A 25324-nucleotide genomic window follows, 5' to 3' on the forward strand; every position below is an offset into this window, starting at 1 on the left:
TGTAAGCCTAACCACAAATTAACAGTTTTAAGATTTTTTCCTTTACTTGGTTTTTATGATAATACTAGCTGATACCCGCGACTTCGTTCACTTGGATGTAGGTTTTGTAAAAAATTCCCGTGGGAACTCTTTGATTTTCCGGGATAAAAAGTAGCCTATGTGCTAATCCAGGGTATAACCTATCTCCATTCTAAATTTCAGCCCAATCCGTCCAGTAGTTTTTGCGTGAAGGAGTAACAAACATACACACACACACACACACACACATACAAACTTTCTCCTTTATAATATTATAGTGTGATTGCTACCTGCTTTTCATAATGTTCTAGGTCCGTTAGGTTTTGATTCCCTTGACAAGACACCAGGTGTGATTTCACTTTCAATACGAGTACAATAGTACCTAACTAATAAGTACAGTATGTCAGATATAGTAGGTATACCTAACCTTTAGGTACATAATTTAACTTTTATCTTCTTTTATCCCCTTACAAAAAAAATACACAATTAGACCACTTAAAACATACAACGGAAAATCAACTCTGTGAATAGTTTGTATTGTACTACCTGTCCGTGTGAAACCAAGCAAAACCGAGGCAGGTCACTAGTATATATGAAGATAGAATGTTATGTTCCTTGCTTTGGAAGTAAATCACCCATTACTACCCATATTAAAGAGCAAGTATTTGTTTGTTCTTCAATCACGTCGCAATGGAGCAACGGATCAACGAACCAACGTTACACAGTTTTACAAACTTAAAATGTGCACCTCGATCCATACTTGCTGTTCTACTAGCCACACCAATAACTTTGTCATATAATATATGACATATTAAAACATAATTTGATATTTTCTGATTTTTTCCTTTGTATACACCTAATTACCTATCACTATACCAAATTTGAAGTTTCTAAGTCACCTGGAAGTAGGTTAGGTTTTTGATGAGTGAGTGATGAGTGAGTGAGTGTTAAAAATGGCACTTTTCAGACCTTAATAACTTAATATCGATAAAAGATTTTTTCACGAAATTTTGGATTCTAAGCGTTTAAAGGGGTCTTAATAGATATGCAAAATTACAAATGTGTAGGTTCAATAGTTTCTGAGTTATGGGGGGTCAAAAGTAGCTCGAAATGGTTCGTGTAATATACACTTGTCAGCGTGCCGCCGTTCTTATTAGAATCGAACTTGGCGAGACACGCTGTCGCGTGTCTTGAAAATGTTCGATTCTGATCGCCTTGTACTATCCCGTAACCCGACGTAGGTACCACAACAATGTGTCTGCAGCTTTATTAATCAAACATTCAGTACCTACTTAACTTACTCTCTCTATCCGAGTAACCCTTAGCACTTTCTCTATCGGAATACTTTCCGTTTCCATTGTATTTGTCGTATCTATGTCCATTATGTCCATTTTGGCGATACGGTTTCTCACTAGCACTGTAGTGTATTTCCGAAGGGCCGATGGTCTTGGACCAGTAGAAGTCCTCGGGATGTCGAGGGTAGGGGTTCTCCCGGCAGAGAACCACGCAGTAGATGAGGCTGCCGATGATGAAGAGGTGATGAAGCCGAATGTTTGGTAATTATTATTTAAGCGGCAACTCCAGCTGTCGTTTGTCGTCTGACAGGTGACAGTGTCACTGTCAAATTCATTCATCGGTTTTCGGTTGGAGCGGCCGCGACTCGCCGCCTTCTCTCGGCATAATTGTTAATTTAATTTCGGTTAGAGTGCAATAAATACCACATTCCACCACACCCACTAAACACACTAAAGTGCCTCAAGCAAGAAGCAAGAAGAATCGGGCCCGATATTCGCCGGCAACGAAGAGCACTGCACGAGGTACCTGCATGCCCTACTCACTATATACCGATTCCGATTGATTAGGAATTTTGGGGTTACTGGGGAGCTCCGCGAACCGCGGACGAAACACCGAATATGAGGAAGACTATACCCAGGATCCTGGAAAAGAAAAAAATTTTTAATAAAATGACTTTTTGTTTATATAATTATTGTTTATTGATATTATAAAAAGAGTAAATAAGAAAAAAACACTTTTTACTAGATAATCGACTTTATTAGTAGCGTTTTACCTGAAAATAAAACGCATATTAAAATACTTACCTCACTGGAAGCTTTATATTGAGAGTAGCATTTCCGTTTCCGTCGATTTCATGCCAGTTTTCGTACTTTTATTGATGTCATATCCGGTTTTGTGGCGCCACCTGGCGGGGTCGCGCTCAAAGTTTTCGTAAATTGCTCAGCGCGGCCATGGCTTCATTGGCTCAATATCACCAGGCAGGAATTACTGAAAGCTTCCAGTGAGGTAAGTATTTTAATATGCGTTTTATTTTCAGGTAAAACGCTACTATTAAATAACTTGACCGTAACTGGAAGCTTTATATTGAGACCCTGTTTGTTTTCGCCTGGTGACGCCACATAATAGATATTAGAATTCTACGCCAATGTGATATCATTTGTACCATAATGAGTACTTATATGATATTATGTTCTTTTTCATAAACAAAATTTTGTTTATTTGAATACAAATCAATAAAGAAAAGAATTTTAACTATCAGTCATAGAACTGAAGAATAGTTAGTTGAGCGATACCACCTGGACTAAGTACATTGCCTTCAATCACTTTACATTTAGAAAATTTTTGAATTGTATTAGCTGATTGCTAATTTTCATGGGCCATCTCATCATAAGAATGATTTTCCCTGAGTTGAGTGTACCTATGCTACTAGAAGTAGCAGATATGCTTGTTTCTTTCAAAAAGGTTTTTACCCAGTCTGCTATACCTACTGTACGAGAGGCACGTTTAATCCGTTAACCATTATAAAATATAGAGCATTATATTTTGTAGCATATCATACTCTGTCGTTCAATATAATTAATTACCAATTACACATATAAATCCAAAAAGAGGGTAAAGATACCCGTTATGACGATTCTTATTACAAGCAATTTCTGATTGGTTGTCTATTATTTCAGATTTTGAGCCGAATTTAGGGCAAATGTCAGATTTTAATTTTATAATCATCAAGTTTTATTAAATACACATCATTCGTTCTAAGGTATGATTTTGATGCAATATGAAGTTATCTGAATAGTAAGCAGTAATAAAAACGCAGATATTACAAATGATTAGTTAAGTAATAAGTTATTATTAGCACCCCAAACGGGTGGATTTCAAATCTTTCTGAAGAAATCGATTTTAAAACATGCTTGGACATGAATACATAATTGAGTGAATTTGCTTTTATTCATTAATATAGCACATATAAAACACGCGCATTAACAAACATTACTTGACTTTTATTTCATATATCCAATAACAGATCCAATTACAGATTCGTGTAAGAGGAATGAAAATTCTAAATTTTGTCATTTATATTATGTGCCAAAACTGGTGCTAATTGTGATACTTTAGGTTCGTATCAATATTTTTCTTTAAAGACCATGAAGATCAACGTTTTCAAGCTTATTCAATAGTTTCAAGATAGATTTCCGCTTGAAATTAAGCAGTGATTTACTGTTTAGGTTTATGTGTCTAATGTATAGGACCACTCATTATTTCTAGACTTCTTAAGACAATGACAGACCCATTGCGAGTCAATGAGGCTGTGTTTTATATAAACGGTCGAGGCCCGCCAAACACTTTCGATCGGACTAAATTATATAAACTAAATCAACTATTCAAAAAATATTTCTTTTGACCAATTGAGATGGGTCAAGAGTCAAGACGAAGAATTGAAAATAATGGCGTAAACCAACTATGCCAATGGAAACTTTCATGAGATACAGCATCGTGAAACAGGACTTGATGGTCCATCAAATCTAAGAGTGCATAGTTGTGTACTTCGAATGCTTTCTCCGAGGTGAATAGATCGACCTCCAGGATTACCCACTTTGCAAATATTATTTTCACACAAGCTCGTATTGCCACTCTGGGAGGTTGGCTATGATATTAGATACAAATTATTTACATGATTACTATACATACCGGATATAATATTGTATGCTATGGTGTATTTGTCAAGCCATAATTCCAGTATCTGGAATGTTTTATTCAATAAGGATAACAACATCCTTTAACCTTGTAAATATGCTTTATTAACAAATGAATGAATGAAAGAATGAACATCATTCCTCTTTTTCTTAGTAAATGAGAGAGTAACGTCTCGTCGTTACTTTGAATGAGACTTGAACTAAGGCGTAAGAAGTGAGCCTTCTTGAAGCTTCTGAAGGGTAAATTAGACTATCATTTTGATAAGAGTAAAGCATTTTTTCCTTTTCTGTCAAAGAGCATGATAGATAAAGATTGTTTATTAATGCTCCCAAGCCTGATCCAAAGCATCCGTTACTAGAACATGAACTAGTGGAGGTAGCTAATATTTCTCCTTTAGCCCTTATAATTTATTTATCGCATCTGCCAGCTTGGAGTGCAGCGTGGAGATCGCCACTTGATGGATAGACGACATTTAACGAGTCGCAGGGATCCGCTGGATTCATGCAGTGTAATCACGTGGCATGTGGTAGTCTCTTTATGAGACCTATGTCCAGCTGTGGACGTCTAACGAATGATAATAGTGATCTACCAGTATTGGATAGATCTTGGATTATCCAGCGGTCATTGGTTTGTTAACTAGCGTTTCTAACTGTTCTTACATCCAACAGCCCTCTTTGGAGGCATTTTCTAGGGTCTCCATAGTATTTCTAAATAGTTAGACTCACTCTTTCGTGGCCAAAGAACCAATTCTCAAATTTTATATACCAAAAACAGTAAGTTTGACTGTAGTAGATATTAACTTAATGCATGTAAAAAATGTACATGTATTAAGTCTCTTGTACATTTAGCATGTACTTGCCTTAACTTGCTATGACAAGTCGATTAAGTAAAATAGGACTCATATTTCACCATTCTCTTAATATCACCCATAGACACCGTGGTTAGTCCGAACGGCAGGTAGGTTATCATCTAATCTGTCTAACTTTCCCGTATGGCCTCAATAAGAAGCACTGACACAAGACTGTTTCACTACATGAAAACAGACTTTGCATGTTTATCAAAATGAAATGTTCTGCCATAACATACATAGTTGTTTCGTACTCTAAGATGTGATCTTGGTCGGGATGACACTTCGGAGTTCGGTACCAGAAACAAGGTGAAAAGGAAGCTTGGCGTGCGGTGCAAGCTTCATGATTCATTTTACGCACTATTGCATACAGTTCATTGGGAAAAACAATAGGTGGCTTTTTAAATGTTGGTATGCGATACCATTGAAATAACCTTTGTATAACCTCTGGTGCCCCTATATTCTTTCATTGCGAAAGACAGTGCACTAAATAACCTGCTTGGAACGAGGTCGGTTTAGTTTCTCTGATTACTGGGTGGCTTACTTACCTTTTTGGACCGCCAGTCCTGATTGAGGAACGATAAGAACTTTTTAGATGACCTTTGTAGATATTACCGGTATGTTCGTTTCCACCCCGCGAGGGTGTATGATATAGATCATGTTGGCATCCACCCCGCGAGGGTGGATGATATTGAGCATACTGGTATCCACCCCGCGAGGGTGTTATAATATTGCTCATGTTAGGATCAACCCTGCGAAGGTTGAATGATATTGATCATACTGGTATCCAACCCACGAGAGTGGATAAGTGGATCAGTGGATATTGATCATTGAATAGGCTCAATGCACGGCAAAGGTAGTCATGGCAGCTCTATCTATTGAAATGGTAACATTTGAAATGCATGGCCCCTACGAGAGGCGGGTGACCATTTTTCAGAAAAGCAATGTGCATGTCGAGTAGTTACACGCGATGGAACGGCAACAATTATAATTTTCTGTGCTTGTGAAGCGGCGAACGCGTTCAATGTGTTTTCTATTTATTGCTGGGTCAAATAAATTTATCTTATCTTTATTCAAATACACTTTTGCAATTGCTTTTGAATCGTCAAAATAATTTACCATAGTGTATGCAAAATAGTTCCACGCGATGGAACGGTAACATTTTCAATGCCTTGCCCCCGCGAGAGGCAGCGGACTAATAATAATTGCTTAGCTTTTGACTGAATAAATGTGTTCTTTTCGACCCAAAAAATATTAACAAACTCCACTCGTTTTTTCCCATATGGATGTAACCAAAAGACCCACCTGGCTCGTGATAATTTCGCAGCGCATCGCAATACCTTCTATGCTGTAGCTACCCACTAATTGTGGAAAGACCCGACGAAGTCTGATTATTGATTTCAGTCAATATTTTAGTTAATTTAATATTATTATTTAAGTTAATATTGATTTTCAGTTAATTTATATACGAATAAAAATAAAGTCAAGAAAGCACAATTTTTAGGAAAATCTAGGCTTATTTTTGTTTATGCAGTATGTGATAGCTGCATAAGCTTTATCTGCTAGAAATTGCAAGGTATCATACTTTTTTACCTCTTTGTTTGTTTCTAGGTCTATGAACCTTGAGTTTTATCAAAGACTTTTTAATGTACTGTGTAGGTACACGTAAAAACCAAGATGCGCTAGCTAAACCTGAAAAACCTGGAACCTGGTTAATTAATGGTTAGAACCTGTTGAAAGCAAAATCTAAACACGAACTTTGTTATTCGATTTCATCCTGAGGATCGTCAGGTGTGATATTTTTATTTTTATAAAAGTTACCTGTAATTTCATTACTATTCGATGTAACAATTTGAATTAACAATAACAATAACTAGAAAAGACATATCATAATCTTAAAAGAATTTCTCGTATAAATCCGAGAGGATTCATTTCAAAATGCAATCGGGGTCATAACTATCGTCATGTACCCTCTCAATAAAATGAGCATATTGTAACAGACTTAAAAGGTAAATTTTAGCTAATAATATTAATTTCAAATATTTGAAATTCATTTCTAATAATCGGTTTCTAATTGTTACATCGTCTCAAGTACGAAAAGTTTTTAATAACTACCTTCTGGCAAATAAATATAAAGTACTGTGATCCGAACGGACAAACCGTTAAAAATATTGATCACGTACATATTATTATATTTTACATTTTACATAATGTAATATAAATTAAAAATAAGTACTTACTGCGAATTATTCACCAAATTCACTTTATAAAGTACCACACAATAAAATAAAATAAAATATCTTGCATCGTTTCGTGTTGACTGATTGCAAGTTGCTTCGACGGCAAACAAAACGCCAATGAAGCCATGGCCGCGCTGAGCAATTTACGAAAACTTTGAGCGCGACCCCGCCAGGTGGCGCCACAAAACCGGATATGACATCAATAAAAGTACGAAAACTGGCATGAAATCGACGGAAACGGAAATGCTACTCTCAATATAAAGCTTCCAGTTACGGTCAAGTTATTTAATGTAATTTTTTCATTGTTATCTTTTTACATTTGCTAAAAAGTAATAAATAGATAGTATTAGCTATTTTTTTTCAATCTATTTTAAAGGTTATAGCTTAAGTAATCGTTTTCATAAAGAAAAGAAAATTGAAGCTAAACCTTACAAAAACTAGTAATCATTCGGCGGCGCTGCTTTTGTTGTCTGTTAATTTTAGTAAGATATATTATTAACATAATATAAGTTAAGAAAAGAAAATACTTTATGTTCTATGTTTAAAGACTTAATTACTAAAAGTAAAATGGATATAACTTTATAAGTAAATTGTTTTAGTATTTAATATAACCTCCACTATTTTCAATAACAGCAAGCAAGCGCCACCGCATGGATCCGACTATAATGAAACAGATATCCGGTCTTCTAATATTCTCCCACAGTTCCATATAGTGAGCCTCTAATTCCTCTGCAGTCCTCTCATTTCGCATATCCCGTCTGGTGATCTTGCTGGCCAAGGAATAATAGTTATGTCTGGGTTTTCATTAAGCCAATCACGCACTATATGTGCTCGATGCACAGGAGAGTTATCATGCACAAATAATAGTTGTGGCTATCAACAACTGGATACACACACCACACAGTCGGCAACATGCTGTCACGTAACACTTCCATATGATGTGCAGCTGTGGGGCGCCCTGCAATTGACACTAGTTCACCAGGTGCAGCGGCACTCATCCAACCCCACATATTGACAGATATGCGTCCAGATTCCATGTTTGGGACACCATTTTCATATTGTTCGACCATAGATCTCCGCTGTGAATCAATATATAACGCGGGTGGCCACTTCGCGGTCTAGATGTTAAATTACCTTCTTCTTCGTGGCGCGACACCCAACGATTTTCGGTGATCCACTAAAAACCAAACAGTGAGATTAATATAACACCAAATAAAACAACACTTTAACCTACTAAGTATCTTGTCTAAATTTTATCTGGAGGCACGGTAGTGCCTCCGGCCAAGTCTAGCTAGAGGTACACCGTAACATCCTTTTCTCGAACCCATTCGTGTCACTTTCGACCCCCCTGTAACTTCGTTGCAGATAAAGCTAGAAGTCTGAATTTTCAGTGACCAAGAGGACATAGTAAAACCAGGTATATGCCCAAATTACATTTAATTTGAACCAGTAGTTTATGAACTATTACAAGTCAAAGCTCCTTGATTCTGTAAGTGACACACTCACCGATCATCAAAATTCTAAGGTACTTCTAGCAGACCTACAAGTTTCAAATTTTGCACACAGTAAGTGTTTAGAGTATAAAGCGAGGAAAAATTTAAAAATACCTTAATTTCAGTCCCGTTTTCAAGATATACTTATTTTTAATTATTACTGCATAAGTAACTTTGTAAACCTATATAAAAAGATTGCAAACTTGCGTGATTACAAAGTTACATTTGCAGTGAATTTCGAATAACTTAAGCGCCTATCTTACTTGAAAATAGACAATCATGAACCCTACTACAAAGTAATAAAAAGGTATATTTGAAAATAGACAATAATGAACCCTATTACACAGTACTAATATGGTGTATTTGAAAATAGAAAATAATAATCCCATCAAAAACATAACATGTACAAAAATCCAAGTCTCGCAACGTACCTAGTTCTTCTACCGCAAAAAGTTATGAGATCTAACATAAAACCAAGTCGGTTAATTTATTCAGTACCCGTAATATGAGAACAGCCATCCTACAAATTTGTCACAAATCATTACCTAATTAGTTAATTAAAACATTTCATAGTGACCGTATCGATATAAGATATCTTTATTTCTTTAATAAATTTAATGACTTGGCAATTGCACAGCAACATAACCACGTAATAACAGAGCCTTCCCTTCTACGTCCCTCGGAACATCTTGACACTGTTGCTAATCAAACACAGTGCTTCGGTTTATATATATTGTATATTCAAGACATTAAGCTCATCATCATTACTTAGATATTCACAACTGCGTACTTATTCTAAGATTCACAATGATATCATTCTATATGCATTTTACACAATATAGCTTTTCCCCAATCGCTTTTCTAATGATTCACTCGACTATCCTAACCGTCATCGCTGTTGACAGCTCAATGTTACCATCGCGAAGGGTTGCCACGTTTCTAACACTACAAATTGTATACATTAGGTATTTTATAATACTTGCGTTTATTTATGAATATCTAACAGTCGGCCGTCCTCACTACATTAAGTTTGTCCTCAAACTTATTAAATTTTTATATTTTATACGCAACAGTTTCTACCTATTGTCATTATAATACCTAAACATCAAGATTTTCAGCAATAGATTATAATTTTCGAGTAATTCATATTAATAGAACTATCCTCAACTCATAAGAACTGACTTTATTCCTCAGCTATACAATGCATGATAAACTTTAACTTTAACTCTAAACTACTAACTACTTGAAAACATATTCATAAATTCCAATCTTTTCTGCTTCAAATCAATAACCAGCCGCTTTCCTTGCCGCCAAATCAAGAGCTCATTTGCCACAAGACTTCACTGTACATCTGCACCGCACCCCTCACCGCCAAGTCAAGAGCTCATCTGCCACAAGACTTCACGGCCGTCTACGACTTCCAGACGTACCTAACGACTCCACTACACATCTGCACCGCACCCCTCACCGCCAAGTCAAGAGCCCAATTGCCACAAGACTTCACGGCCGTCTACGACTTCCAGACGTACCTAACGACTCCACTACACATCTGCACCGCACCCCTCACCGCCAAGTCAAGAGCTCATCTGCCACAAGACTTCACGGCCGTCTACGACTTCCAGACGTACCTAACGACTCCACTACACATCTGCACCGCACCCCTCACCGCCAAGTCAAGAGCCCAATTGCCACAAGACTTCACGGCCGTCTACGACTTCCAGACGTACCTAACGACTCCACTACACATCTGCACCGCACCCCTCACCGCCAAGTCAAGAGCTCATCTGCCACAAGACTTCACGGCCGTCTACGACTTCCAGACGTACCTAACGACTCCACTACACATCTGCACCGCACCCCTCACCGCCAAGTCAAGAGCCCAATTGCCACAAGACTTCACGGCCGTCTACGACTTCCAGACGTACCTAACGACTCCACTACACATCTGCACCGCACCCCTCACCGCCAAGTCAAGAGCCCACCTGCCACAAGACTTCACGGCCGTCTACGACTTCCAGACGTACCTAACGACTCCACTACACATCTGCACCGCACCCCTCACCGCCAAGTCAAGAGCCCAATTGCCACAAGACTTCACGGCCGTCTACGACTTCCAGACGTACCTAACGACTCCACTACACATCTGCACCGCACCCCTCACCGCCAAGTCAAGAGCCCAATTGCCACAAGACTTCACGGCCGTCTACGACTTCCAGACGTACCTAACGACTCCACTACACATCTGCACCGCACCCCTCACCGCCAAGTCAAGAGCCCAATTGCCACAAGACTTCACGGCCGTCTACGACTTCCAGACGTACCTAACGACTCCACTACACATCTGCACCGCACCCCTCACCGCCAAGTCAAGAGCCCATTTGCCACAAGACTTCACGGCCGTCTACGACTTCCAGACGTACCTAACGACTCCACTACACATCTGCACCGCACCCCTCACCGCCAAGTCAAGAGCCCAATTGCCACAAGACTTCACGGCCGTCTACGACTTCCAGACGTACCTAACGACTCCACTACACATCTGCACCGCACCCCTCACCGCCAAGTCAAGAGCCCAATTGCCACAAGACTTCACGGCCGTCTACGACTTCCAGACGTACCTAACGACTCCACTACACATCTGCACCGCACCCCTCACCGCCAAGTCAAGAGCCCAATTGCCACAAGACTTCACGGCCGTCTACGACTTCCAGACGTACCTAACGACTCCACTACACATCTGCACCGCACCCCTCACCGCCAAGTCAAGAGCCCAATTGCCACAAGACTTCACGGCCGTCTACGACTTCCAGACGTACCTAACGACTCCACTACACATCTGCACCGCACCCCTCACCGCCAAGTCAAGAGCCCAATTGCCACAAGACTTCACGGCCGTCTACGACTTCCAGACGTACCTAACGACTCCACTACACATCTGCACCGCACCCCTCACCGCCAAGTCAAGAGCCCAATTGCCACAAGACTTCACGGCCGTCTACGACTTCCAGACGTACCTAACGACTCCACTACACATCTGCACCGCACCCCTCACCGCCAAGTCAAGAGCCCAATTGCCACAAGACTTCACGGCCGTCTACGACTTCCAGACGTACCTAACGACTCCACTACACATCTGCACCGCACCCCTCACCGCCAAGTCAAGAGCTCATCTGCCACAAGACTTCACGGCCGTCTACGACTTCCAGACGTACCTAACGACTCCACTACACATCTGCACCGCACCCCTCACCGCCAAGTCAAGAGCCCAATTGCCACCAGACTTCACGGCCGTCTACGACTTCCAGACGTACCTAACGACTCCACTCCACATCTGCACCGCACCCCTCACCGCCAAGTCAAGAGCCCAATTGCCACAAGACTTCACGGCCGTCTACGACTTCCAGACGTACCTAACGACTCCACTACACATCTGCACCGCACCCCTCACCGCCAAGTCAAGAGCTCATCTGCCACAAGACTTCACGGCCGTCTACGACTTCCAGACGTACCTAACGACTCCACTACACATCTGCACCGCACCCCTCACCGCCAAGTCAAGAGCCCAATTGCCACAAGACTTCACGGCCGTCTACGACTTCCAGACGTACCTAACGACTCCACTACACATCTGCACCGCACCCCTCACCGCCAAGTCAAGAGCCCAATTGCCACAAGACTTCACGGCCGTCTACGACTTCCAGACGTACCTAACGACTCCACTACACATCTGCACCGCACCCCTCACCGCCAAGTCAAGAGCCCAATTGCCACAAGACTTCACGGCCGTCTACGACTTCCAGACGTACCTAACGACTCCACTACACATCTGCACCGCACCCCTCACCGCCAAGTCAAGAGCCCAATTGCCACAAGACTTCACGGCCGTCTACGACTTCCAGACGTACCTAACGACTCCACTACACATCTGCACCGCACCCCTCACCGCCAAGTCAAGAGCCCAATTGCCACAAGACTTCACGGCCGTCTACGACTTCCAGACGTACCTAACGACTCCACTACACATCTGCACCGCACCCCTCACCGCCAAGTCAAGAGCCCAATTGCCACAAGACTTCACGGCCGTCTACGACTTCCAGACGTACCTAACGACTCCACTACACATCTGCACCGCACCCCTCACCGCCAAGTCAAGAGCTCATCTGCCACAAGACTTCACGGCCGTCTACGACTTCCAGACGTACCTAACGACTCCACTACACATCTGCACCGCACCCCTCACCGCCAAGTCAAGAGCCCAATTGCCACAAGACTTCACGGCCGTCTACGACTTCCAGACGTACCTAACGACTCCACTACACATCTGCACCGCACCCCTCACCGCCAAGTCAAGAGCCCAATTGCCACAAGACTTCACGGCCGTCTACGACTTCCAGACGTACCTAACGACTCCACTACACATCTGCACCGCACCCCTCACCGCCAAGTCAAGAGCCCAATTGCCACAAGACTTCACGGCCGTCTACGACTTCCAGACGTACCTAACGACTCCACTACACATCTGCACCGCACCCCTCACCGCCAAGTCAAGAGCCCAATTGCCACAAGACTTCACGGCCGTCTACGACTTCCAGACGTACCTAACGACTCCACTACACATCTGCACCGCACCCCTCACCGCCAAGTCAAGAGCCCAATTGCCACAAGACTTCACGGCCGTCTACGACTTCCAGACGTACCTAACGACTCCACTACACATCTGCACCGCACCCCTCACCGCCAAGTCAAGAGCCCAATTGCCACAAGACTTCACGGCCGTCTACGACTTCCAGACGTACCTAACGACTCCACTACACATCTGCACCGCACCCCTCACCGCCAAGTCAAGAGCCCAATTGCCACAAGACTTCACGGCCGTCTACGACTTCCAGACGTACCTAACGACTCCACTACACATCTGCACCGCACCCCTCACCGCCAAGTCAAGAGCTCATCTGCCACAAGACTTCACGGCCGTCTACGACTTCCAGACGTACCTAACGACTCCACTACACATCTGCACCGCACCCCTCACCGCCAAGTCAAGAGCCCAATTGCCACAAGACTTCACGGCCGTCTACGACTTCCAGACGTACCTAACGACTCCACTACACATCTGCACCGCACCCCTCACCGCCAAGTCAAGAGCCCAATTGCCACAAGACTTCACGGCCGTCTACGACTTCCAGACGTACCTAACGACTCCACTACACATCTGCACCGCACCCCTCACCGCCAAGTCAAGAGCCCAATTGCCACAAGACTTCACGGCCGTCTACGACTTCCAGACGTACCTAACGACTCCACTACACATCTGCACCGCACCCCTCACCGCCAAGTCAAGAGCCCAATTGCCACAAGACTTCACGGCCGTCTACGACTTCCAGACGTACCTAACGACTCCACTACACATCTGCACCGCACCCCTCACCGCCAAGTCAAGAGCCCAATTGCCACAAGACTTCACGGCCGTCTACGACTTCCAGACGTACCTAACGACTCCACTACACATCTGCACCGCACCCCTCACCGCCAAGTCAAGAGCCCAATTGCCACAAGACTTCACGGCCGTCTACGACTTCCAGACGTACCTAACGACTCCACTACACATCTGCACCGCACCCCTCACCGCCAAGTCAAGAGCCCAATTGCCACAAGACTTCACGGCCGTCTACGACTTCCAGACGTACCTAACGACTCCACTACACATCTGCACCGCACCCCTCACCGCCAAGTCAAGAGCCCAATTGCCACAAGACTTCACGGCCGTCTACGACTTCCAGACGTACCTAACGACTCCACTACACATCTGCACCGCACCCCTCACCGCCAAGTCAAGAGCCCAATTGCCACAAGACTTCACGGCCGTCTACGACTTCCAGACGTACCTAACGACTCCACTACACATCTGCACCGCACCCCTCACCGCCAAGTCAAGAGCCCAATTGCCACAAGACTTCACGGCCGTCTACGACTTCCAGACGTACCTAACGACTCCACTACACATCTGCACCGCACCCCTCACCGCCAAGTCAAGAGCTCATCTGCCACAAGACTTCACGGCCGTCTACGACTTCCAGACGTACCTAACGACTCCACTACACATCTGCACCGCACCCCTCACCGCCAAGTCAAGAGCCCAATTGCCACAAGACTTCACGGCCGTCTACGACTTCCAGACGTACCTAACGACTCCACTACACATCTGCACCGCACCCCTCACCGCCAAGTCAAGAGCCCAATTGCCACAAGACTTCACGGCCGTCTACGACTTCCAGACGTACCTAACGACTCCACTACACATCTGCACCGCACCCCTCACCGCCAAGTCAAGAGCCCAATTGCCACAAGACTTCACGGCCGTCTACGACTTCCAGACGTACCTAACGACTCCACTACACATCTGCACCGCACCCCTCACCGCCAAGTCAAGAGCTCATCTGCCACAAGACTTCACGGCCGTCTACGACTTCCAGACGTACCTAACGACTCCACTACACATCTGCACCGCACCCCTCACCGCCAAGTCAAGAGCCCACCTGCCACAAGACTTCACGGCCGTCTACGACTTCCAGACGTACCTAACGACTCCACTACACATCTGCACCGCACCCCTCACCGCCAAGTCAAGAGCTCATCTGCCACAAGACTTCACGGCCGTCTACGACTTCCAGACGTACCTAACGACTCCACTACACATCTGCACCGCACCCCTCACCGCCAAGTCAAGAGCCCAATTGCCACAAGACTTCACGGCCGTCTACGACTTCCAGACGTACCTAACGACTCCACTACACATCTGCACCGCACCCCTCACCGCCAAGTCAAGAGCTCATCTGCCACAAGACTTCACGGCCGTCTACGACTTCCAGACGTACCTAACGACTCCACTACACATCTGCACCGCACCCCTCACCGCCAAGTCAAGAGCCCACAAGATAAGATAAGATAATTTATTTGCAAGAAAGTTGGTACAGTAAGATTGAAATTTATGATTAGAGGCCTTAACTTTCTACTAAATTATTAGTGTGCAAATATTTAAGATAACAAAATAAATTAAATTAAATTAATGTCAACAAAATTGGGAATCAATTGCATTACTTCAAATTCCATAAAAATCAGGAAATAGATATTACAATAGAAAGAGACAAAACAAAGTGACAAAATATTATACTATGCTATTGATATCATCCTTAAAAAAACTCATTTACCGAGTAATAGCACCTACTCAACAAGGTTTTGAAAAGTTTAGATTTAAAATGGCATAAATTGAGTTTTTTTAAAGCGTTCCGGTAGCTTATTGTACACTCGTATGGCCATGCGCCCACAGACACAATAGACTCCAAGATAATTTCACTGTGAACATCACATAAAAAAAATAATAGCATCACACATTTATCATAAGTATACATCCAATACCCTACGCTTTATCAAAATATCATGATATAGTATCATAATTGTATTACTGAAACCATAGTAGGTAATCGTTAATCATTTCATCAAATATCAAATCGTCTAGAAACATCTAAGCACCCTAATATACCATCACAATCGTAGTACTGAAATCAAAGTAATAGTGTTATCATTTTATGAAATATTAAATCATCTTTCTTACAAATATCTAAGCATCATAATATAGTATCACAATCCTAGTACTGAAATCAAAGTAATCGTTATTCATCAAATAAAAGGCACAAAATATCAAAACATTTCATTCATAATATAGTATCAAAATATCAAAATCAAAGTAATCGTTTAGTCATATAACGTCCACTATCATCACACAGAAATATCTAAACATCAAATATAGTATCGTAATCGTAGTTAATACTGAAATCAAATTTAATCACTTAAATCATGGTCTGAATAAATTACTACTATTACTTACAAATAAATGGACTCTTTTATCGAGCCGGTCTCATCTTTTCAGAATCACTTTGATTACTCGAGATTGTGTTCCATGTGATGCTCCAAGATCAACATAGGTACCGAATGTTTGAATATTATTATTTTCATTGCAAGTTATAAGTATGTATTGGGTAAATATATAGTATGGTTATTTTCTCATTCATTCAATAGATCACATAGATGTGGTGGCCTCTATTAGGTACTTGTATAGATAAAGTTCTGTGTAAGTTTCATTCAGCTCTGATAACCTCTACTTATAGTAAGCAGTATCACCTATTAAGTTGTTATACCAATAATAGTTATAGCAACTATGACGTACACCCCTGGTAGTTCAGTGAGCATATTTTACTAAGTCGTAAATACCTAAAGACTGTGATATAATAAATTTCTCTTTTTGTACTTATATCAATTTTATTTCCCTTTTTTTTTTTTTTTTTAATTCTGATAATCACAAATGCACATAATTTATTAGTGTAAGAGGGTTTCAATTCCTTGATTTTTACTGTGATTTGCTAGAGATAATTCAGAGTTTAAACGAATATTTTCAAACACATCCAATCAACATCATAATAACTTTTGTTTACTAATAATTTAAATAAATAACATCTAAAAGGTGAAAAGTTCATTGCATAACTGTGTGACGGTAGATGGTTATGGGTATAGATCACAAGATATGATATTCATAACCTACTCACTTAAACAGGAAATCTCTTAATACAAATTATTTATTATATTATGGCAGCCAACATTCTCACTGCCTAAATAGGGTAGAACATGTGTGAGTGCCACCGTTATGTCTACGCTGATAAGTAAATAACTAATTCAATTCTATTTGGTTATTTTGACTTTCATAATGCACTTCAAAGTTGGTCGTAGCAAATTTAATTTATAATATACACAAAGATTACTTACAAGATAAGATACAATAATTCTCATACCTATGTACTTCTGCGAACATGTGTGTTTTATGTCTTTTTGTTTCTGGTATGTACATACTTAGTCAGATATGAAACCTGAAATGTTTTCATCCCCTAGGTATTCGAAGTAAACTAATAATTCTCTAAGTAAACTAATTTGGTAGGTACTTCCAGATTCAGAATGGGTTCACTGTTGCCCCAACATACTCTTGATTTGCAAAGTGGACCTATTTATTAGTAGTGTGGTATCATCTGGCGATCCACCCAAGGTGAAATCTCTTCCCCTCTCCTTTGTGTTCAGTATTAGTCCAGTAGAGAATCTGTAAGCCCATGTTCACCACAGAGTCGAACTCAAAATTTGATGTAAGGTGGGGGGTAATGAAACACCCACACACCCACACCCAACACATATCTCATCACATAAAGTTTCTGCAATCCTTTCTTTATATTGAGAGCTGAAAACTTAAAAAGAAGTGGTCACCTTCAAATGTAATATTGTATGATTATGTATATCTACTGTATTTTATAGCTAACATAGAGGACCATATCCAATTTTTCCTACTCTGAGCTGGAACCTGTGCTTAGACCTGAGCCCTTGATAGGTTGATGAGGCTGATTGAATTTCCCAAAGATACATCACGCTCCAGGCAAGCCAAACTCATACATTCTGTATTTTCCCTTTCGTTTACAGGTATATCTATACTTACTAATAAATAAAATTGGAGTGTCTGTCTGTTTGAAAAGGCTAATCTTCGGAACGGCTGGACCGATTTCGACGGGGTTTTCACAGACAAGTAGAGGATTGATCAGGGAGTAACATAGGCTACTTTTTTAACCGACTTTCAAAAAGGGAGTTGTATTTTTCTTCCTATGCACACCGAAATCTCCGAGATTTCTGAACCGATTTCCGTAATTTTTTTTTTTTAATCGATAGAGGAACTTTGTGACAACTTTCCCACGGGATTTCAGACCCTAAATCCACGCGGGCGAAGCTGCGGGCATCAGCTAGTTATTATATAAAACAACCCTAGCAAGACTGTATATCCTTATACTTTATAGATACTCTTGCAGTGTCCGTGCAGGACCGACTACACCTTAGCAACCTGTCAGCCATCTATATGTCACCAGTATTCCCATCTTAACTGTATGTTATAATGTGACTGTAGTCAACACATCCTTAGAGTTTCATAAAATTTGAGAGCTTGGTACAGCTTAAACAATCGGTATTACCAACAACCTAATCTCTACTTGAACTATCTGTTTCAATCAGTTACCACTTGTAGTCAATGCACACTTGCAGCTACCCAAATCTTAGACTTTATATCTTTCTATTTCTATTTCTGCACTGTTCTCCTCAAAATAAGAGTAGAGAAATTAGTAAAACTTACTAAAATAACTGAAAATATGTCTACACTTCATCACACATACAAATTACAACTTGTTTTGCCAACATTCCTCCTATTTGAAATGCAACATTTGAGTAGGTAGGCACTTGCCCCTCTTAGCAGGTAGGTGCCTACTTGCAGGAATCTGAGTAATACTGATTATAATATCGATAATAATTAGGTGGGTCCATGGCAAAATTTGTCACTGCCTGTAGGAAGTTAGAAATTAATCTCTATTCTGTAACTTCCTTCACTGATAAGGAGGTATATTTAAAACTACATTATCCCAGTGCTATCAATTACAAACTATAACTTTTATGTACCTAGTCATATTCACAGGCAAAGCTAGTGGCTAGTCAATAAGTTGACCTAGGTAACTTCTGCCATTCATTTGGTGTTACTCTAGATACCTACCTAAGCACAATACAACCACCCAAAATAACTATTTCTCGGCCATATTAAACTAACTTATAACATTATATACCAGCTGTCCCTTGACCTCACCAGAGTGCTGTTCTAATCAACCATAAAGCACACTTAGTATAATTAGTATTATTCATCACTTACTCTATCAACTTACCCACATAATCCAAGTGTTTATCTTTACCTACCAGTGTATATGACTTTTACCAAACATCGTACTATTTTGAGGACCATGTGTACTGAATTCTCCACCACAGATGCAACCCGGAAACATTTGTTCATCTCATGATAGCAGACCGCTCCGTCATCAGGTTGTACCATCACATCAAATACATGGAAGTTGTCCGACATGAAAAATAGTAAACATAAAATACACTCAGACTTATTGTGTTTAAGTAACACCCGTTAATAACCACATTTACATACTTAATGAATAATTATAGAACCCTCTACATAAATTAAAATAATCTTTTACCACCTCCTCTTTCAACAGTCTGTCAGTATTAGGCTTATTTAACCCATCAACAACCCTACTCAACAGCAAAGTACCAGAATCTACCTTTACCATACTATTATGGCAGAATAACTGATTATGGTTATGCCAGGCCTCTTTATATGTAAGTTGATATGTTACACAAATTCACACTAAAAAAAGATAGATTGATTGATTGGAAACTTCAAGGATACGTGCCTCCTGTGGATTTGTGGTGTAACAATTAAGTATTTAGGTACATAACTTCCTACTTGTTTTCTTGATTCTACTTTATATAGGTACCTACTTAATACTTTAAAGGCACTACCCTTTCAACTAGATTTCATTCATGTGATATGTTCATTTTCTTCTTTTATTGTTATTTGCTGATGTAGGTACCTGATTATTGTGCATGCAATCCAGTCTTAGAATTAATACCTACTACATAACTAGATATAACCTTCTAGACTCAGTCTCAGGGATAGATATGTCACTACATACTACAGTCCATTGTGGCAATCAGAACATCCTTATTTTGGACTTTCAATTAACTCATAATAATTATCCAGTTACTATTAATTATGACTTCTACTTATTCCATTCTAGAGGTAGGTACCAATCCAATATCAATCTTGCTGTTCACTCTGATATAATCATCGTTTCTTGAGAAGTTGAGTTGGTGACCCAACTCTATATAGGTGCTTTCAACATCTTAGTGTATACACGTTTTTCAGGATAAATCCGTTGCTCTTGGCGTGGAATAACATCCCGGCTTCTGATAATAACAGAGCCTTCCCTTCTACGTCCCTCGGAACATCTTGACACTGTTGCTAATCAAACACAGTGCTTCGGTTTATATATATTGTATATTCAAGACATTAAGCTCATCATCATTACTTAGATATTCACAACTGCGTACTTATTCTAAGATTCACAATGATATCATTCTATATGCATTTTACACAATATAGCTTTTCCCCAATCGCTTTTCTAATGATTCACTCGACTATCCTAACCGTCATCGCTGTTGACAGCTCAATGTTACCATCGCGAAGGGTTGCCACGTTTCTAACACTACAAATTGTATACATTAGGTATTTTATAATACTTGCGTTTATTTATGAATATCTAACACACGTAAGAATAATTTTAATCAAATATTTTCATAGTCCTAGTTGAACATAGCGCTAGCTGGGCGCATATTTACACAAACATAAAAGTGCTTACAGCGCTAACATTAAGCAGATTTAGTTGTATGTAGTTTCCATCGCCGTGTGCAATTGCCAAGTCATTATATTTATTAAAGAAATAAAAATATCTTATATCGATACGGTCACTATGAAATGTTTTAATTAACTAATTAGGTAATGATTTGTGACAAATTTGTAGGATGGCTGTTCTCATATTACGGGTACTGAATAAATTAACCGACTTGGTTTTATGTTAGATCTCATAACTTTTTGCGGTAGAAGAACTAGGTACGTTGCGAGACTTGGATTTTTGTACATGTTATGTTTTTGATGGGATCTCATTTCTTTTTGTAGGTAGGTAACCATCCTTTTTTCTTTTCGGGTACCATATTTTCTTGTGCGTCAGTTACGGATTCTAATAATAGTGTTGTATATTTTGAAGGGTCAAAAGTCCTAATTGCGTGAGAATGAAATTCAACCTAAGGACTTCTTGCTTGTGGGATAAGTCAGGATTTCTATCTCAAATAAATCAGGTCGCATGTACCTGTGTAAACTAACAATATTCTTGTGTTACTAAATGACATGAACTATTCTCAATAATTTTAATCATTCCAACACTCACTTATGGCACATTGAACACACTAGCTTAATGTAACTAAATAAACCTAACCTACCCTACCTAGGCCGCCTCCAACCACCCCTTATAGCGACACCCATACCAACCATCTAACCTAGTTACTTTAACCTCAATACTTCATCATATGATTAAGTCGCAATTGCTATTGCAACCTCTAAATCAAATCATGAGAGATTTCGTTATCTAAACATCTAAAACTAATCTACCACTGGTTCGGAATGCCACAGCCTAGCGAGAAGTACCAGCAAGAAACTTGGTGGCGTTTAAAATCAATCATATCTTAACTTCATGAACACTCTTCAAAGAATCACTCCACTGACATTTACAATCTTAACCACAGCATATTATTACCTGGGCCCCACAGATTAACAGTTCGCCTGCAGTATTTAGTCCTATCAGGTGGCCTGCCGACAAAAAACTACATAGCCCACTCAGTAAGAGCCCCCGCAGACTTACAATTGCAAGTTGGGCAACTAAATCGCAGAGTATACAAATAAGCACAGTGACTTATGACATCCCGCACATCTTATCCAACTAAATTGTTCAACTAAATAATTGGACATCGATTGTATCAGAATCGAAATTCCCTTCCGATTACGTACAACTAAAAAGTTGGCCAACTATTGGCCGACAGCTTATTAGCACAGGGACCCTATACAAGCTCGCGGACTATCCAACTTAGTTGGTCAGTCGCACGGCAAGATGCATGAGGACAGCACGTGTGCACGTGATTTCCCCGCGCCCGGACCATCGACGACGGGCAAAACAAACGGCAAAAGTTGTGTCCTGTTTGAATATCGCTGGACCAATTAAATATACAAGCTCATCAAAAGAAGGAGTACTCATTCTGTAGTATGAAAAAAATTTATCTGGGTAACATCTCAGTTTAGAATGCAAGATATGATGTTGTCCATGTTCTAATCTATCACTTAATACAGGGTGAACCCAAAAAGTTCTCTTCTGTTTTCGTCTTGTTTTTATTAATATGGCAATGAGAGCGTTTTTTTCCGCATTTTCACGCACACGTCACCGCGCTAGCAACACTCTCACCGACTAAATCAATTTAGTCTGCGTTAGTCTGCGTCTAACAACCGATACGATATAGTTGGCCGATTAAATTGTGAAAGTTTGCGATTTCGTTGTTCGATAGTCGTTCAACTTGAAATTGTAGGTCTGCGGTGGCTCTAAAGCGATATTTGCCTGCCGGCAATGGTCGGGTACTGGCTTTGAGTCCACACACTAGCAGGCGGTAGACGACAGTTACAAACCGCCGCCGCAACGCTTGCCGGCAAAGGTCGTACCGGCTCGGGATCTACACACTAGCAGACGACGGTCGACAGTTAAATACTCAGTAATAAAGTAATAGTGATGTTACGTAAAAAAACCGGGCTAAGTGCGAGTCAGACTCACGCACTGAGGGTTCCGTACTCGGGTATTTTTTCCAACATTTTGCGATAACGATAGGCGGAAGTACCCTATAGGTTTCTTGACAGACAGATAGGCAGGCAGGTAGGCAGGCAGGCAGGCAGGTAGACAGGCAGACAGGCAGACAGGCAGGCAGGCAGGCCTTCACCTTTCATAAACACGGGGGAAGCTCTCTATAAACCTAGATACAAATTGAGGTATGTTGTCCATTTTGGAAAAAATATTGCAATGTTGAAAATTATAGATCTGAAGGCGATCAACTGGCATAAGACGACTGTCGAAAGGCCGCCGGCCGGCTACCTGCAAGTGTGTGTTTAAATAAAACTGGAGATTACGTAAACAGTGGAAGTGCAATGCACCAAAATTACTATAGGAACCGCTGTCGCCAAACTCATACAAATATACCGTTAAACATATATTGCACTACAAAGAAACAAACCGTTTGATTTGTCGTTTTAAGTTTAGTCAAAACTAGCCTACGTCACAGATTTGGAAACAAACCCTGACGTTCTAGAAATAAGATTTATTTTGCTTTAGCGGAAGAACGTACTTACGAGCTATAGTCACACTAGATTCGATTGTCCAGTTAATTCCCCTACTTGACCATAGATGGCGGTATTCTAAGTGGTAGCAATTATAAACTTAATAGCGTTGAACATATGGTTGACATTTTCGTGATCGGTCGATTTCTAATGCTACTCAGCCAAGGCCGCACCACGTAGCTCATTGAATTATCTATCGATATCGATAGATACGCGTTATTTTGTTCATTCGCTAAAATAAAATTAGAAAAAGGTAAATATAAAATTGAATAAAAGTGCTGGTAAGTGTGCATGCCTTTTACAAGTATGCACTATAAATACTGCAACGTATGAAAATAGTAAAATTTTATTTATTGCCCTTGAAATAAAACATATTTGTTAAGAAACTGGCGTTTCGAAAGTCTTATTTTTAATTTTAATAAATGATGTATGCGAACATTTATATATTTTTCGACTATTGCCTTCATCAAATCGGTAACGTGATTGGACGCAAGAAATTCGCCAATTTGATGGGAGGCAATATCGTTAAATAAAAGAGTTCCTATGAACTTTCGCATTATTTGAGTTATCGCTACTTCTTTTCGAAAATCTCTGGTTGAAAATGATGTGTCACTAATGCGTCAACACAGACATCACAGTTTATTTTTTTCATTAACATTCGGGCAATGTAACCAGCAATATGGGCTATTGCTTTATTACTGAAATCAGAAAAGTGCCCTCCTAGTTCTTCAATTTCTGAATCGTCCTCAATTTGATCGTATTGTGACATATCTTGAGACTCTGTTTATCCTTTCAACAGCTGACGAACAGTTCGGTTGGTATCCAATTAACTCTACTCGTTGCATCTATCCATTTCTCTTTGATGCTTGCATCTTTGGGAAACCTAAAAATATTTAAAATGAAGGTTAAAGGAACTACTGATGTCTATTTAGTGATCAATGCAACGTCTCACTCATTAATAAATTATAATTATTACTTTACTATTTATTTCCTTGTACCGATATAATCGATAAATTCAATATTCGACTTGGCCACATCACTACTCGAGTAGCGAACGAGCGCTATTGAATAGAATCAATCCAAAATAAACTTTATCTTAATGGTTTAAGGTTGATTTTGACTAACCGTTCTATTAAATATTAGTAAATTGAAATAAATTAAGATTTATTAGAAAACAATGAAAATCCTACTTACCGATGATACGAAATACCTCCATTTTTAAGATTTTTTGTCCTACTATCATTTTTACACTCCAAAACGGAACAGTACGGCATTGCTAGGGCAATATGAATTTGTCGCGAGACTACCAACTCTACGCGATGTTAGAGAACGCGACTGGGATCCGTTAAGCATAACGATGCTTAATTGTGGCACGCGTGCCACGCCTACTTAGCACTTCCACTGTTTTTTCTGTTCCGTGTTACGGACTGTCAGGCCGACATCGGTCAACGCGCCGACTGACAGGCCCGTATCGAAAAGTGCCACAGACCTGAAGTTTTTAACAAACCACAGTCACAGACCCTTAGATAGACTGTTAATATGTGGTCTCTTGCGACTAACTGACAGATTAATATCTGCCGGCGAACTGTTAGTCAGTGGGCCCCTTAAGGATCATTCAAATATAATTTGATCTATCCTCAATTACAATCATTCCAACCCTCACTTAGCGCACATTGAAAATAATAATAATAATCTTTATTCCAGATATTACATCCATTTTGTTAGTAATACAAATAATTGCTTATGACTATGTTAGTAAGTAGGTATGTTTATTTATTATAATATAATTTTATTTGACTAGATACCCACCCATGAGACACTAAGAGTGCATGTGCAAACC

The 25324-nt window shown here is 40.4% G+C and overlaps 2 long non-coding RNA genes across 2 annotated transcripts; one reads left to right on the forward strand and one right to left on the reverse strand.

The window, feature by feature from the left end:
- Positions 1-912: 912 nt before the first annotated feature.
- LOC123879757 lies at positions 913-22642 on the forward strand. The gene is made up of 3 exons (XR_006799065.1): positions 913-923; positions 1603-1604; positions 21953-22642. It is a non-coding gene; the product is annotated as an uncharacterized LOC123879757 (long non-coding RNA).
- Positions 22643-23812: 1170 nt separating this feature from the next.
- LOC123879935 lies at positions 23813-24816 on the reverse strand. The gene is made up of 2 exons (XR_006799109.1): positions 24679-24816; positions 23813-24367 (listed from the first exon to the last, which is right to left on the reverse strand). It is a non-coding gene; the product is annotated as an uncharacterized LOC123879935 (long non-coding RNA).
- Positions 24817-25324: the final 508 nt, after the last annotated feature.

This window comes from Maniola jurtina, chromosome W, assembly GCF_905333055.1.
Source record: "Maniola jurtina chromosome W, ilManJurt1.1, whole genome shotgun sequence".
In the NCBI taxonomy this organism is placed as follows: domain Eukaryota; kingdom Metazoa; phylum Arthropoda; class Insecta; order Lepidoptera; family Nymphalidae; genus Maniola; species Maniola jurtina.